This window comes from Lycorma delicatula, chromosome 1, assembly GCF_047948215.1.
Source record: "Lycorma delicatula isolate Av1 chromosome 1, ASM4794821v1, whole genome shotgun sequence".
In the NCBI taxonomy this organism is placed as follows: domain Eukaryota; kingdom Metazoa; phylum Arthropoda; class Insecta; order Hemiptera; family Fulgoridae; genus Lycorma; species Lycorma delicatula.
The window spans coordinates 403,757,600-403,773,772 of NC_134455.1; positions in this window are offsets into that span (position 1 = coordinate 403,757,600).

Consider the following 16,173-nt stretch of genomic DNA (forward strand, 5'->3'; position numbering starts at 1 on the left):
TACAAAATGCTTTTAAAATCCAACAATTGGTGAAGGGAAAATTCTGACACTCACTTCCATAAGGTACAGAAGAGGCGACGGTTGTACAAATTAATAATTGCTTGTTTATAAAAACAGGTGACAAAAGAAGGGACTGAAATACTCATCATATATATATATATATATATATATATATATATATATATCGATTTTGCTATTACATATGCTGTCGTTCTCCTCAAAGGGATGATGAATGGTACTGAGTATAAGGCACTGTTTTGCCCAGGAAGTGGGAAACTGAACCCATAAGCGGAAGAACTTCTTCAAGAAATCATAAGTAGTAGAATACAGAAAGCAACGGAAGGCATTGTATTGAAGGTCCTAGTGATAATCTCTCGCATTACACTATGATGCTATCTGGAAAGTACAGTATTGAAGAAGATCCCATATTCTGTCATTTTAAATTTATTATACAAAATCTGCAATTACTAATGGTCATGTAATGGGAAGATAATATACTATTCTTTGGTGGACATCTAAAAAGTTAAAAAATCATGGACATCTAAAAAGATATCTAGGCCTAAAAAGTTTAATTATAAATCATAAGTTTCATAAACATATTTATTTCTGTATTCTTTGTTTCTAATTCAAAAAGTAAATTAATCGACTTTTCCTTTCTGAAGGACAGTGATTTGATGAGACCGCTTGTTCTTCACATCATTAAGCTGAGAACAAGTGCTTTCGAAAGATGTTAATCTGTAATTAAAGGAAAAAAGGAAATCTTGTTGACCAGCCTGTTATATTTGAAACAACGTTTGTCTCTGGTTTGAAATGATTTGTAGGATATTTCCATAATAATTGATAATGTATTAATATATCTGTTATTTTTAAAAAGTATTCATTTCTACTTAGTGGTTATTGTGTATAATGATTTTCTGTATGATTATGTTTGCAAGTTTGTATACTGTTTAATTAGGTATTCAGTACTGTATTTTATCTATTTGTATTTTACGTTTGAGATTATTATTGCCGACATATAAGCAAAGTGTGTAAGGACAACAGTTACATCAATTAGGTTGACTTTTGCAAATCCTACAGTTTTAATAAAGAGAATACTGCATTTTTATTAGTTTGTAATGAATCGCATAAAGTCTGAAGCTACTGATTTTCACTTGTTTGTCCCAATTATACAGATATGTCCGCTATGAATTCTTGCCTGAATTTTGGTATTCACTAATCTCAAAAATGTTGTTCGTTTTTCATTTTGAATATTTTCGACTGAATTTTATTTTCTTAAACCTAGCGTAGATTATGAAAAAAACATTATGTTCGGTAGTGCATGTTAATAGAATGTTTCTCTACTTAAAAATTATTGCTTTTTAAGTGGTTGTGTTTATTTTTGTCTGCAATTTCATGTGTTATTCTTCTTATATTCTTTAATATAACTTATTTACATTTTTATAAATTTCATATAAAATTAGGATATCTTATAAAATGATCGTTAGATTGATTGATGACCTGTAGACCTGTTGATTGATTCTCGTCTTACTCTTCCCAGCACATTCCCTCAAATTTATTCTTCTTCTTTGTGCCGAGTGGGTCAGCTACCTTTATTCCATGTATAAATACATAAAGTTCCATATATAAAGTAAAGGTACAGCGATGTTTACTGGTAGCATGCAGTTAAATATTTGATCGTACTTTAAAATTATTTGTAACTAAAGAAAAAATAAAATATAATTTAAAAACATAAAGTGCAGTGTTGCGGGTAACTATGGTAAAAAAAGAAGTTTTTGGTTTTCCATGGCAACAATATTTTTTCTTATTTATTATTTTAATACTGTGACTAACAGTAAAAACACATTCAGACGATTTAAGCTATTATAAATAGTATAAATAATATAACTGATAACTGATAAAATGAAAGGCAAACTAATATTGGCATCTCTCTTTGCTGTTTATGTAGCAGCACAGTGGTGGCGGTATGTAAATATTTAATTACAAAAAAAGTAATTGTAATTTTATGACCATCTAATAAGATTCTGTAATTTCTTAGTAATGTGTATTCCTTAATTCATGTGTATTATTTGCAGAACGAAACGTCGCCGTGCATCACAACCCCAAGCACCTCCGAGTCTACCACGTCCATGTCCATTAATTTATCCAGTGGGTACCTGCCTTGCATGCAAGGAGGTAAACTGCTGGGTAAAAAGGCGGAAGTTAGTTTATACTTAGCTTACTTCCAAAAACGGTAAGCTAATAATATTTAAATAATATCATATTATGAGGAAAATTATTAATATAATTAAGAATAAGTAAATTTCAATGAGTATAAGTATAATTTTATTGTTCTCTGAAGGTCTGGGCGTACATGATGCTTCTAACCTTGTACATGCCAGTACAAAAGCTTATTTACTTTAGATGTTTATTTTGTTTTTCGTAACTTTGTTTAATCATATAATCATATATATAACTCTAACATGTTATTCTCATTCTTTCATTATGCTTGTTTAAATTTACATGGCAATACTGCAGAACATATCAGTAAAGTATTCCAGTGGCGGTTATCCAATAGGAATAGTGGACTATCACCAGATAAGTGAATTGAAAAATGTGTTGAATCTGAAATGATAATAAATATGATGACTTTACACTATAATCCTGCAATAACTACTTCTATAGAAATTACTATTCTACAGTATTTTTAATTTGATGATGTAGCTATTAAAGCATATATCATATGTCTTCTGCTATCACAAACTAGAAAAAAACTGTAAATTATTAGGGTTAAGTGCTGTGACCTGTCTTAAGTGGTTTTCGCTTATGAACAAAATTTTTAATTCAATTTAATGATAATATGTCATTCACATGAGGAGGTGGTTATTAAATCATTTTCACTAGAAGGTGGAGCCAAATACTAATCTTCAGTTTGGTATACGTGAAAAATATAAAGGAATCATATTGCCTGCCTGAATAGTAATAATTAATGATAAAAAAAGCCATATTCTTCCTTAAGTATTATTTCAAATTTTTTAGGTGATAAATTTCTCCACAAGTTTCATGTATTGAAATAACAAATATTAGATTAAACTATAAACGGTGTAACTCTTCTTCTAAATTTTAGGTATATTCTTTTTTGTCTAATTATGTTCATTTTCTTTCTATTTTACAGCCTTCAAAATTTTTCGTGAATGGACACAATTTGAAATAAATATTTATTAAAAGTATAAAGGTATGTGAAACATTGCATTTTCTTTTTTTTTCTTTCTTTATTTATGATATATTATATATAATGATAGTTTACATAAAAATGAGAGGTGAAATGTTCAAAACCGCCCCTAATTCGCAGTACTCTGTTTATATCGGTTTTTAAAATTTAATCTGTTTATCTGTAGGATTTAATTTTTTTTTTTTAATTTTCCACCCATAAGTCGAGAAATATATGTTGAATATAATGAAATTTTCATTAAGGTGACAAATTTAAGTTTTACAGATAACTTGATGAAACATTCTTACGGTTTTACTAGTTATTCTTGCAATTATCAAATGTAGTACTATGAATGTAGGACAAACTATAACAAACGACAAACATCACCAGCATTGTGTTGTTATTAAAGTTGAGGCACAAAAACCCGTACACAAAAACTGACGTCATCAATCCATAATATTGGTATGGTGTCATGATGGAGAAATGAAAAAAAAAACGTTTAGTACACTTGTTGCATGGATGCCAAATCGTGTACATTGAGTGATTAAGAATAAAGATAAACATATTAATTATATTAGATATTCACAGATTGTACAAGTATGGTTTCATTTGGAACTATTATTGAATAACTTCCTTGTCTGGATTAATTTGCATGCTTAATTTAACACTCTAGATTATTTTATTTTTAACATTCAATCATTCTAATTTAACTATTCTTTGTGTTTTACAGGCATCAAAATTTTTAACAATATTATTTAAGAAACGTGGGCATAAGACATTTTATAAATTATTCTACTTTGTTAAGGAAATTTAAATTAAAATTTATCGGTGAAAAATCAAGTGTTTAATTTGGGGAAAAAAAGGTTAGTGAAATTGCACTTTGTTTTATAAGAAGATGGCTCGTTGTAATTTTTTAGCTGTATGATAAAAGTTTCTTTAGTAATGAAATAAACTTATCGTTACAATAGATTATTATTTACAAAAGTACTCTAGTAATAATAATTGCTATTCTTTGTTTCATACTTATCGTAATGTAAGGACATAATTAGGATCGAAATAGAGGAGGAATGAGGTGTAAGCCCACTCGCATAAAAGAAAAGTTTACTTAGTAAACTGAGGTAGTCGTAATATAGCGGGTTAGGGATTGTGATGGTTTTCTAATATATTCAATATAAAGAATTCCTATCACAGTATAGGCTACTATATTATCTTTGATGATTGACGTGGTAGTGCCTCTTTTGAAACCTTTCTAGGTCAGTAAGTTCCTTTTTGAGTAAGTATGTGAGATTTAGTGCTCTGACTACCAATATAGAGTTTATTTAAAAAATGAGTACCATTCCTTTTTGGAGATTTAGTAGTAATTAATTTACGAATGCAATCACAAAAATTATTACGATTTATATGAATACAAGATAGATATTTATTAATTACCAGCAATACACATAAAGTAATATGTGTGATGCGAAGAGTCATCTGTTTTCAGTTCATTATTTCAAATATTCAAATTGTTATTTCAGTAATTTTTAAAATTCGGGTGATGCAATGCCAAGCTGGTTATAGGACAATTTCTGATGACATAGATATCTCGTTGTTTATATTAACTTTCTTATAACACTACTTAATATTTGGTATTTACGTAAAAAGTTTTTAATTGTTTGTATATTGTTATAAAAATAATTTTTTTTTAATTTCAGTACTGAAGAAGCATTTGAAAGCAAATTGTATGAAGTTGAATATGATAATTTTAAAGTTCAAATTTGAAAAAAAATCATAAAATCTGTAACAAGTTATAAAAGTAAAACATCATCATAAAATTTATTTAATGAAATGTACACTACAATTATAAAAATTCTTAATTTGATATTAGTTATTAATTTGTAAAACATTTGATCACATTGCATGTATTATTTGGAAAATTAAGCCAAACTTATTTACCTTAAAGGGGATGATACCCTTCTTCATTAAATAACTCTGTTGTAGTACAATAAATGTTTTCCTTTTTTTTATTTTAATTTTTATATTTTATTTGTTATAAAGTATAATATCAATCTATGATGTGTTTTACGTTTTATATGCTTTTGTGTTTTTGGAACTTTGATCCATGAATTATAATAAAAGTTTCAAAGTAAAAATGTTGATAAAATATAGAACTATGATTTTTTTTCTAAGTAGCAGTCCTTCCAACAACTGGTAAACACTTTGTTTGCTAAATTTACAATAAATAGCACTTGCTGTACAGTAGCAACATATTCTGCCAGACCTTTGATTATATAAATGTTGGAATACCATCAAAACTAGTACAGCTCTGGATCTAATAGAGTTAACATCCTAGATTCTAAAAGCTAGACTTTTTTGCTGTTGAAATCGCAAGGACGTGTTTGTTTAATCCAGCTATTGTTATCAGATGTTTTGAGCATTGTACACCAAAGATAAGAGGAAAGTGCAGGCCAAAGAAGAACGAAGAGGTCTTCGGAAGAAGAAGAGGGAGAAGAAGAAGAAGGAAGACCAACCACTCGTCTCAACATCACAAACTGGAGTCGGAACAGAGCCCAGCAGAGATGCGTCCTGAAGGGCAGCCATACCAGAAGCGGATGAAGAGCTTCTACACAACCTCTCCTTTTCAAAACTTACAGGAAAGATAAAATAACCCAGCAATTGCGACTCCTCCGGAAAAGGAGACACATTGCTCTTTCCTTATAGCTAGTGCCACGTTGTGGCGTATTCCTGCTAGCCTATTAAGCGTTAGCACCGAAAGGACTTCAGTGGACGTTCTGAAGGGGAATTACGTCGGGAGGACAGGCTTTATAAGCCTAGTTTTCTGCGTTCGGCCCATGAAATGGGTTCGATAACGCTGGTTGAACAATGGATTGGAATGCAATTAAATACGTCTTAAAATACTAAATAATAATAAAGAAAACTTGAAAAAATTAGACCCGCTAACTAAAAATAAACCTCAAAAACACGCCCGATAGAATCACCCAGCAGCAAGGGACTCTATCCAGGTTCTGCGATAAAGTAGGGAGTAATAAACTCCCGCCAACTTTGCATTCCATTCCATTCCAAAGATAGGAACACCTTGCTCCACATGTTGAATCTCAGTGGCTATCCCACTTTCAGATTCATCTAGTAAATTTTGAGGGTTTAGAGGTTGCAATAAAAGTACTTGTTCACCATTAGGCACTGGGCTTATGGCATATAAGGAATTTCTCTGTCATACTATAGGCTACTATATTATCTTGAAAGTTTTGGTGATTGACATTGTAGTGGCAATTTTTGAAGTAGTTACAGGTCAAGGTGATTATTACAAAGATTATAAATGATTATATACCAAATATAGAAACATCACATTGTTCCTCCTCATGTTGAATTTCAGTAGTAGTAAAGTTTGATGCTTTGGAGGTTCCAGTGAAAGTACATCGCCACCATTAAGCGCTGGGCTTATAGCAAATGTCTTGTGTTCTGCACTCATGTGCCCAATTCTTCTCTGAAAGAACAATTTACAAAATGCTTTTAAAATCCAACAATTGGTGAAGGGAAAATTCTGACACTCACTTCCATAAGGTACAGAAGAGGCGACGGTTGTACAAATTAATAATTGCTTGTTTATAAAAACAGGTGACAAAAGAAGGGACTGAAATACTCATCATATATATATATATATATATCGATTTTGCTATTACATATGCTGTCGTTCTCCTCAAAGGGATGATGAATGGTACTGAGTATAAGGCACTGTTTTGCCCAGGAAGTGGGAAACTGAACCCATAAGCGGAAGAACTTCTTCAAGAAATCATAAGTAGTAGAATACAGAAAGCAACGGAAGGCATTGTATTGAAGGTCCTAGTGATAATCTCTCGCATTACACTATGATGCTATCTGGAAAGTACAGTATTGAAGAAGATCCCATATTCTGTCATTTTAAATTTATTATACAAAATCTGCAATTACTAATGGTCATGTAATGGGAAGATAATATACTATTCTTTGGTGGACATCTAAAAAGTTAAAAAATCATGGACATCTAAAAAGATATCTAGGCCTAAAAAGTTTAATTATAAATCATAAGTTTCATAAACATATTTATTTCTGTATTCTTTGTTTCTAATTCAAAAAGTAAATTAATCGACTTTTCCTTTCTGAAGGACAGTGATTTGATGAGACCGCTTGTTCTTCACATCATTAAGCTGAGAACAAGTGCTTTCGAAAGATGTTAATCTGTAATTAAAGGAAAAAAGGAAATCTTGTTGACCAGCCTGTTATATTTGAAACAACGTTTGTCTCTGGTTTGAAATGATTTGTAGGATATTTCCATAATAATTGATAATGTATTAATATATCTGTTATTTTTAAAAAGTATTCATTTCTACTTAGTGGTTATTGTGTATAATAATTTTCTGTATGATTATGTTTGCAAGTTTGTATACTGTTTAATTAGGTATTCAGTACTGTATTTTATCTATTTGTATTTTACGTTTGAGATTATTATTGCCGACATATAAGCAAAGTGTGTAAGGACAACAGTTACATCAATTAGGTTGACTTTTGCAAATCCTACAGTTTTAATAAAGAGAATACTGCATTTTTATTAGTTTGTAATGAATCGCATAAAGTCTGAAGCTACTGATTTTCACTTGTTTGTCCCAATTATACAGATATGTCCGCTATGAATTCTTGCCTGAATTTTGGTATTCACTAATCTCAAAAATGTTGTTCGTTTTTCATTTTGAATATTTTCGACTGAATTTTATTTTCTTAAACCTAGCGTAGATTATGAAAAAAACATTATGTTCGGTAGTGCATGTTAATAGAATGTTTCTCTACTTAAAAATTATTGCTTTTTAAGTGGTTGTGTTTATTTTTGTCTGCAATTTCATGTGTTATTCTTCTTATATTCTTTAATATAACTTATTTACATTTTTATAAATTTCATATAAAATTAGGATATCTTATAAAATGATCGTTAGATTGATTGATGACCTGTAGACCTGTTGATTGATTCTCGTCTTACTCTTCCCAGCACATTCCCTCAAATTTATTCTTCTTCTTTGTGCCGAGTGGGTCAGCTACCTTTATTCCATGTATAAATATATAAAGTTCCATATATAAAGTAAAGGTACAGCGATGTTTACTGGTAGCATGCAGTTAAATATTTGATCGTACTTTAAAATTATTTGTAACTAAAGAAAAAATAAAATATAATTTAAAAACATAAAGTGCAGTGTTGCGGGTAACTATGGTAAAAAAAGAAGTTTTTGGTTTTCCATGGCAACAATATTTTTTCTTATTTATTATTTTAATACTGTGACTAACAGTAAAAACACATTCAGACGATTTAAGCTATTATAAATAGTATAAATAATATAACTGATAACTGATAAAATGAAAGGCAAACTAATATTAGCATCTCTCTTTGCTGTTTATGTAGCAGCACAGTGGTGGCGGTATGTAAATATTTAATTACAAAAAAAGTAATTGTAATTTTATGACCATCTAATAAGATTCTGTAATTTCTTAGTAATGTGTATTCCTTAATTCATGTGTATTATTTGCAGAACGAAACGTCGCCGTGCATCACAACCCCAAGCACCTCCGAGTCTACCACGTCCATGTCCATTAATTTATCCAGTGGGTACCTGCCTTGCATGCAAGGAGGTAAACTGCTGGGTAAAAAGGCGGAAGTTAGTTTATACTTAGCTTACTTCCAAAAACGGTAAGCTAATAATATTTAAATAATATCATATTATGAGGAAAATTATTAATATAATTAAGAATAAGTAAATTTCAATGAGTATAAGTATAATTTTATTGTTCTCTGAAGGTCTGGGCGTACATGATGCTTCTAACCTTGTACATGCCAGTACAAAAGCTTATTTACTTTAGATGTTTATTTTGTTTTTCGTAACTTTGTTTAATCATATAATCATATATATAACTCTAACATGTTATTCTCATTCTTTCATTATGCTTGTTTAAATTTACATGGCAATACTGCAGAACATATCAGTAAAGTATTCCAGTGGCGGTTATCCAATAGGAATAGTGGACTATCACCAGATAAGTGAATTGAAAAATGTGTTGAATCTGAAATGATAATAAATATGATGACTTTACACTATAATCCTGCAATAACTACTTCTATAGAAATTACTATTCTACAGTATTTTTAATTTGATGATGTAGCTATTAAAGCATATATCATATGTCTTCTGCTATCACAAACTAGAAAAAAACTGTAAATTATTAGGGTTAAGTGCTGTGACCTGTCTTAAGTGGTTTTCGCTTATGAACAAAATTTTTAATTCAATTTAATGATAATATGTCATTCACATGAGGAGGTGGTTATTAAATCATTTTCACTAGAAGGTGGAGCCAAATACTAATCTTCAGTTTGGTATACGTGAAAAATATAAAGGAATCATATTGCCTGCCTGAATAGTAATAATTAATGATAAAAAAAGCCATATTCTTCCTTAAGTATTATTTCAAATTTTTTAGGTGATAAATTTCTCCACAAGTTTCATGTATTGAAATAACAAATATTAGATTAAACTATAAACGGTGTAACTCTTCTTCTAAATTTTAGGTATATTCTTTTTTGTCTAATTATGTTCATTTTCTTTCTATTTTACAGCCTTCAAAATTTTTCGTGAATGGACACAATTTGAAATAAATATTTATTAAAAGTATAAAGGTATGTGAAACATTGCATTTTCTTTTTTTTTCTTTCTTTATTTATGATATATTATATATAATGATAGTTTACATAAAAATGAGAGGTGAAATGTTCAAAACCGCCCCTAATTCGCAGTACTCTGTTTATATCGGTTTTTAAAATTTAATCTGTTTATCTGTAGGATTTAATTTTTTTTTTTTAATTTTCCACCCATAAGTCGAGAAATATATGTTGAATATAATGAAATTTTCATTAAGGTGACAAATTTAAGTTTTACAGATAACTTGATGAAACATTCTTACGGTTTTACTAGTTATTCTTGCAATTATCAAATGTAGTACTATGAATGTAGGACAAACTATAACAAACGACAAACATCACCAGCATTGTGTTGTTATTAAAGTTGAGGCACAAAAACCCGTACACAAAAACTGACGTCATCAATCCATAATATTGGTATGGTGTCATGATGGAGAAATGAAAAAAAAAACGTTTAGTACACTTGTTGCATGGATGCCAAATCGTGTACATTGAGTGATTAAGAATAAAGATAAACATATTAATTATATTAGATATTCACAGATTGTACAAGTATGGTTTCATTTGGAACTATTATTGAATAACTTCCTTGTCTGGATTAATTTGCATGCTTAATTTAACACTCTAGATTATTTTATTTTTAACATTCAATCATTCTAATTTAACTATTCTTTGTGTTTTACAGGCATCAAAATTTTTAACAATATTATTTAAGAAACGTGGGCATAAGACATTTTATAAATTATTCTACTTTGTTAAGGAAATTTAAATTAAAATTTATCGGTGAAAAATCAAGTGTTTAATTTGGGGAAAAAAAGGTTAGTGAAATTGCACTTTGTTTTATAAGAAGATGGCTCGTTGTAATTTTTTAGCTGTATGATAAAAGTTTCTTTAGTAATGAAATAAACTTATCGTTACAATAGATTATTATTTACAAAAGTACTCTAGTAATAATAATTGCTATTCTTTGTTTCATACTTATCGTAATGTAAGGACATAATTAGGATCGAAATAGAGGAGGAATGAGGTGTAAGCCCACTCGCATAAAAGAAAAGTTTACTTAGTAAACTGAGGTAGTCGTAATATAGCGGGTTAGGGATTGTGATGGTTTTCTAATATATTCAATATAAAGAATTCCTATCACAGTATAGGCTACTATATTATCTTTGATGATTGACGTGGTAGTGCCTCTTTTGAAACCTTTCTAGGTCAGTAAGTTCCTTTTTGAGTAAGTATGTGAGATTTAGTGCTCTGACTACCAATATAGAGTTTATTTAAAAAATGAGTACCATTCCTTTTTGGAGATTTAGTAGTAATTAATTTACGAATGCAATCACAAAAATTATTACGATTTATATGAATACAAGATAGATATTTATTAATTACCAGCAATACACATAAAGTAATATGTGTGATGCGAAGAGTCATCTGTTTTCAGTTCATTATTTCAAATATTCAAATTGTTATTTCAGTAATTTTTAAAATTCGGGTGATGCAATGCCAAGCTGGTTATAGGACAATTTCTGATGACATAGATATCTCGTTGTTTATATTAACTTTCTTATAACACTACTTAATATTTGGTATTTACGTAAAAAGTTTTTAATTGTTTGTATATTGTTATAAAAATAATTTTTTTTTAATTTCAGTACTGAAGAAGCATTTGAAAGCAAATTGTATGAAGTTGAATATGATAATTTTAAAGTTCAAATTTGAAAAAAAATCATAAAATCTGTAACAAGTTATAAAAGTAAAACATCATCATAAAATTTATTTAATGAAATGTACACTACAATTATAAAAATTCTTAATTTGATATTAGTTATTAATTTGTAAAACATTTGATCACATTGCATGTATTATTTGGAAAATTAAGCCAAACTTATTTACCTTAAAGGGGATACCCTTCTTCATTAAATAACTCTGTTGTAGTACAATAAATGTTTTCCTTTTTTTTATTTTAATTTTTATATTTTATTTGTTATAAAGTATAATATCAATCTATGATGTGTTTTACGTTTTATATGCTTTTGTGTTTTTGGAACTTTGATCCATGAATTATAATAAAAGTTTCAAAGTAAAAATGTTGATAAAATATAGAACTATGATTTTTTTTCTAAGTAGCAGTCCTTCCAACAACTGGTAAACACTTTGTTTGCTAAATTTACAATAAATAGCACTTGCTGTACAGTAGCAACATATTCCGCCAGACCTTTGATTATATAAATGTTGGAATACCATCAAAACTAGTACAGCTCTGGATCTAATAGAGTTAACATCCTAGATTCTAAAAGCTAGACTTTTTTGCTGTTGAAATCGCAAGGACGTGTTTGTTTAATCCAGCTATTGTTATCAGATGTTTTGAGCATTGTACACCAAAGATAAGAGGAAAGTGCAGGCCAAAGAAGAACGAAGAGGTCTTCGGAAGAAGAAGAGGGAGAAGAAGAAGAAGGAAGACCAACCACTCGTCTCAACATCACGAACTGGAGTCCGGAACAGAGCCCAGCAGAGATGCGTCCTGAAGGGCAGCCATACCAGAAGCGGATGAAGAGCTTCTACACAACCTCTCCTTTTCAAAACTTACAGGAAAGATAAAATAACCCAGCAATTGCGACTCCTCCGGAAAAGGAGACACATTGCTCTTTCCTTATAGCTAGTGCCACGTTGTGGCGTATTCCTGCTAGCCTATTAAGCGTTAGCACCGAAAGGACTTCAGTGGACGTTCTGAAGGGGAATTACGTCGGGAGGACAGGCTTTATAAGCCTAGTTTTCTGCGTTCGGCCCATGAAATGGGTTCGATAACGCTGGTTGAACAATGGATTGGAATGCAATTAAATACGTCTTATAATACTAAATAATAATAAAGAAAACTTGAAAAAATTAGACCCGCTAACTAAAAATAAACCTCAAAAACACGCCCGATAGAATCACCCAGCAGCAAGGGACTCTATCCAGGTTCTGCGATAAAGTAGGGAGTAATAAACTCCCGCCAACTTTGCATTCCATTCCATTCCAAAGATAGGAACACCTTGCTCCACATGTTGAATCTCAGTGGCTATCCCACTTTCAGATTCATCTAGTAAATTTTGAGGGTTTAGAGGTTGCAATAAAAGTACTTGTTCACCATTAGGCACTGGGCTTATGGCATATAAGGAATTTCTCTGTCATACTATAGGCTACTATATTATCTTGAAAGTTTTGGTGATTGACATTGTAGTGGCAATTTTTGAAGTAGTTACAGGTCAAGGTGATTATTACAAAGATTATAAATGATTATATACCAAATATAGAAACATCACATTGTTCCTCCTCATGTTGAATTTCAGTAGTAGTAAAGTTTGATGCTTTGGAGGTTCCAGTGAAAGTACATCGCCACCATTAAGCGCTGGGCTTATAGCAAATGTCTTGTGTTCTGCACTCATGTGCCTAATTCTTCTCTGAAAGAACAATTTACAAAATGCTTTTAAAATCCAACAATTGGTGAAGGGAAAATTCTGACACTCACTTCCATAAGGTACAGAAGAGGCGACGGTTGTACAAATTAATAATTGCTTGTTTATAAAAACAGGTGACAAAAGAAGGGACTGAAATACTCATCATATATATATATATATATATATATATATATATATCGATTTTGCTATTACATATGCTGTCGTTCTCCTCAAAGGGATGATGAATGGTACTGAGTATAAGGCACTGTTTTGCCCAGGAAGTGGGAAACTGAACCCATAAGCGGAAGAACTTCTTCAAGAAATCATAAGTAGTAGAATACAGAAAGCAACGGAAGGCATTGTATTGAAGGTCCTAGTGATAATCTCTCGCATTACACTATGATGCTATCTGGAAAGTACAGTATTGAAGAAGATCCCATATTCTGTCATTTTAAATTTATTATACAAAATCTGCAATTACTAATGGTCATGTAATGGGAAGATAATATACTATTCTTTGGTGGACATCTAAAAAGTTAAAAAATCATGGACATCTAAAAAGATATCTAGGCCTAAAAAGTTTAATTATAAATCATAAGTTTCATAAACATATTTATTTCTGTATTCTTTGTTTCTAATTCAAAAAGTAAATTAATCGACTTTTCCTTTCTGAAGGACAGTGATTTGATGAGACCGCTTGTTCTTCACATCATTAAGCTGAGAACAAGTGCTTTCGAAAGATGTTAATCTGTAATTAAAGGAAAAAAGGAAATCTTGTTGACCAGCCTGTTATATTTGAAACAACGTTTGTCTCTGGTTTGAAATGATTTGTAGGATATTTCCATAATAATTGATAATGTATTAATATATCTGTTATTTTTAAAAAGTATTCATTTCTACTTAGTGGTTATTGTGTATAATGATTTTCTGTATGATTATGTTTGCAAGTTTGTATACTGTTTAATTAGGTATTCAGTACTGTATTTTATCTATTTGTATTTTACGTTTGAGATTATTATTGCCGACATATAAGCAAAGTGTGTAAGGACAACAGTTACATCAATTAGGTTGACTTTTGCAAATCCTACAGTTTTAATAAAGAGAATACTGCATTTTTATTAGTTTGTAATGAATCGCATAAAGTCTGAAGCTACTGATTTTCACTTGTTTGTCCCAATTATACAGATATGTCCGCTATGAATTCTTGCCTGAATTTTGGTATTCACTAATCTCAAAAATGTTGTTCGTTTTTCATTTTGAATATTTTCGACTGAATTTTATTTTCTTAAACCTAGCGTAGATTATGAAAAAAACATTATGTTCGGTAGTGCATGTTAATAGAATGTTTCTCTACTTAAAAATTATTGCTTTTTAAGTGGTTGTGTTTATTTTTGTCTGCAATTTCATGTGTTATTCTTCTTATATTCTTTAATATAACTTATTTACATTTTTATAAATTTCATATAAAATTAGGATATCTTATAAAATGATCGTTAGATTGATTGATGACCTGTAGACCTGTTGATTGATTCTCGTCTTACTCTTCCCAGCACATTCCCTCAAATTTATTCTTCTTCTTTGTGCCGAGTGGGTCAGCTACCTTTATTCCATGTATAAATACATAAAGTTCCATATATAAAGTAAAGGTACAGCGATGTTTACTGGTAGCATGCAGTTAAATATTTGATCGTACTTTAAAATTATTTGTAACTAAAGAAAAAATAAAATATAATTTAAAAACATAAAGTGCAGTGTTGCGGGTAACTATGGTAAAAAAAGAAGTTTTTGGTTTTCCATGGCAACAATATTTTTTCTTATTTATTATTTTAATACTGTGACTAACAGTAAAAACACATTCAGACGATTTAAGCTATTATAAATAGTATAAATAATATAACTGATAACTGATAAAATGAAAGGCAAACTAATATTGGCATCTCTCTTTGCTGTTTATGTAGCAGCACAGTGGTGGCGGTATGTAAATATTTAATTACAAAAAAAGTAATTGTAATTTTATGACCATCTAATAAGATTCTGTAATTTCTTAGTAATGTGTATTCCTTAATTCATGTGTATTATTTGCAGAACGAAACGTCGCCGTGCATCACAACCCCAAGCACCTCCGAGTCTACCACGTCCATGTCCATTAATTTATCCAGTGGGTACCTGCCTTGCATGCAAGGAGGTAAACTGCTGGGTAAAAAGGCGGAAGTTAGTTTATACTTAGCTTACTTCCAAAAACGGTAAGCTAATAATATTTAAATAATATCATATTATGAGGAAAATTATTAATATAATTAAGAATAAGTAAATTTCAATGAGTATAAGTATAATTTTATTGTTCTCTGAAGGTCTGGGCGTACATGATGCTTCTAACCTTGTACATGCCAGTACAAAAGCTTATTTACTTTAGATGTTTATTTTGTTTTTCGTAACTTTGTTTAATCATATAATCATATATATAACTCTAACATGTTATTCTCATTCTTTCATTATGCTTGTTTAAATTTACATGGCAATACTGCAGAACATATCAGTAAAGTATTCCAGTGGCGGTTATCCAATAGGAATAGTGGACTATCACCAGATAAGTGAATTGAAAAATGTGTTGAATCTGAAATGATAATAAATATGATGACTTTACACTATAATCCTGCAATAACTACTTCTATAGAAATTACTATTCTACAGTATTTTTAATTTGATGATGTAGCTATTAAAGCATATATCATATGTCTTCTGCTATCACAAACTAGAAAAAAACTGTAAATTATTAGGGTTAAGTGCTGTGACCTGTCTTAAGTGGTTTTCGCTTATGAACAAAATTTTTAATTCAATTT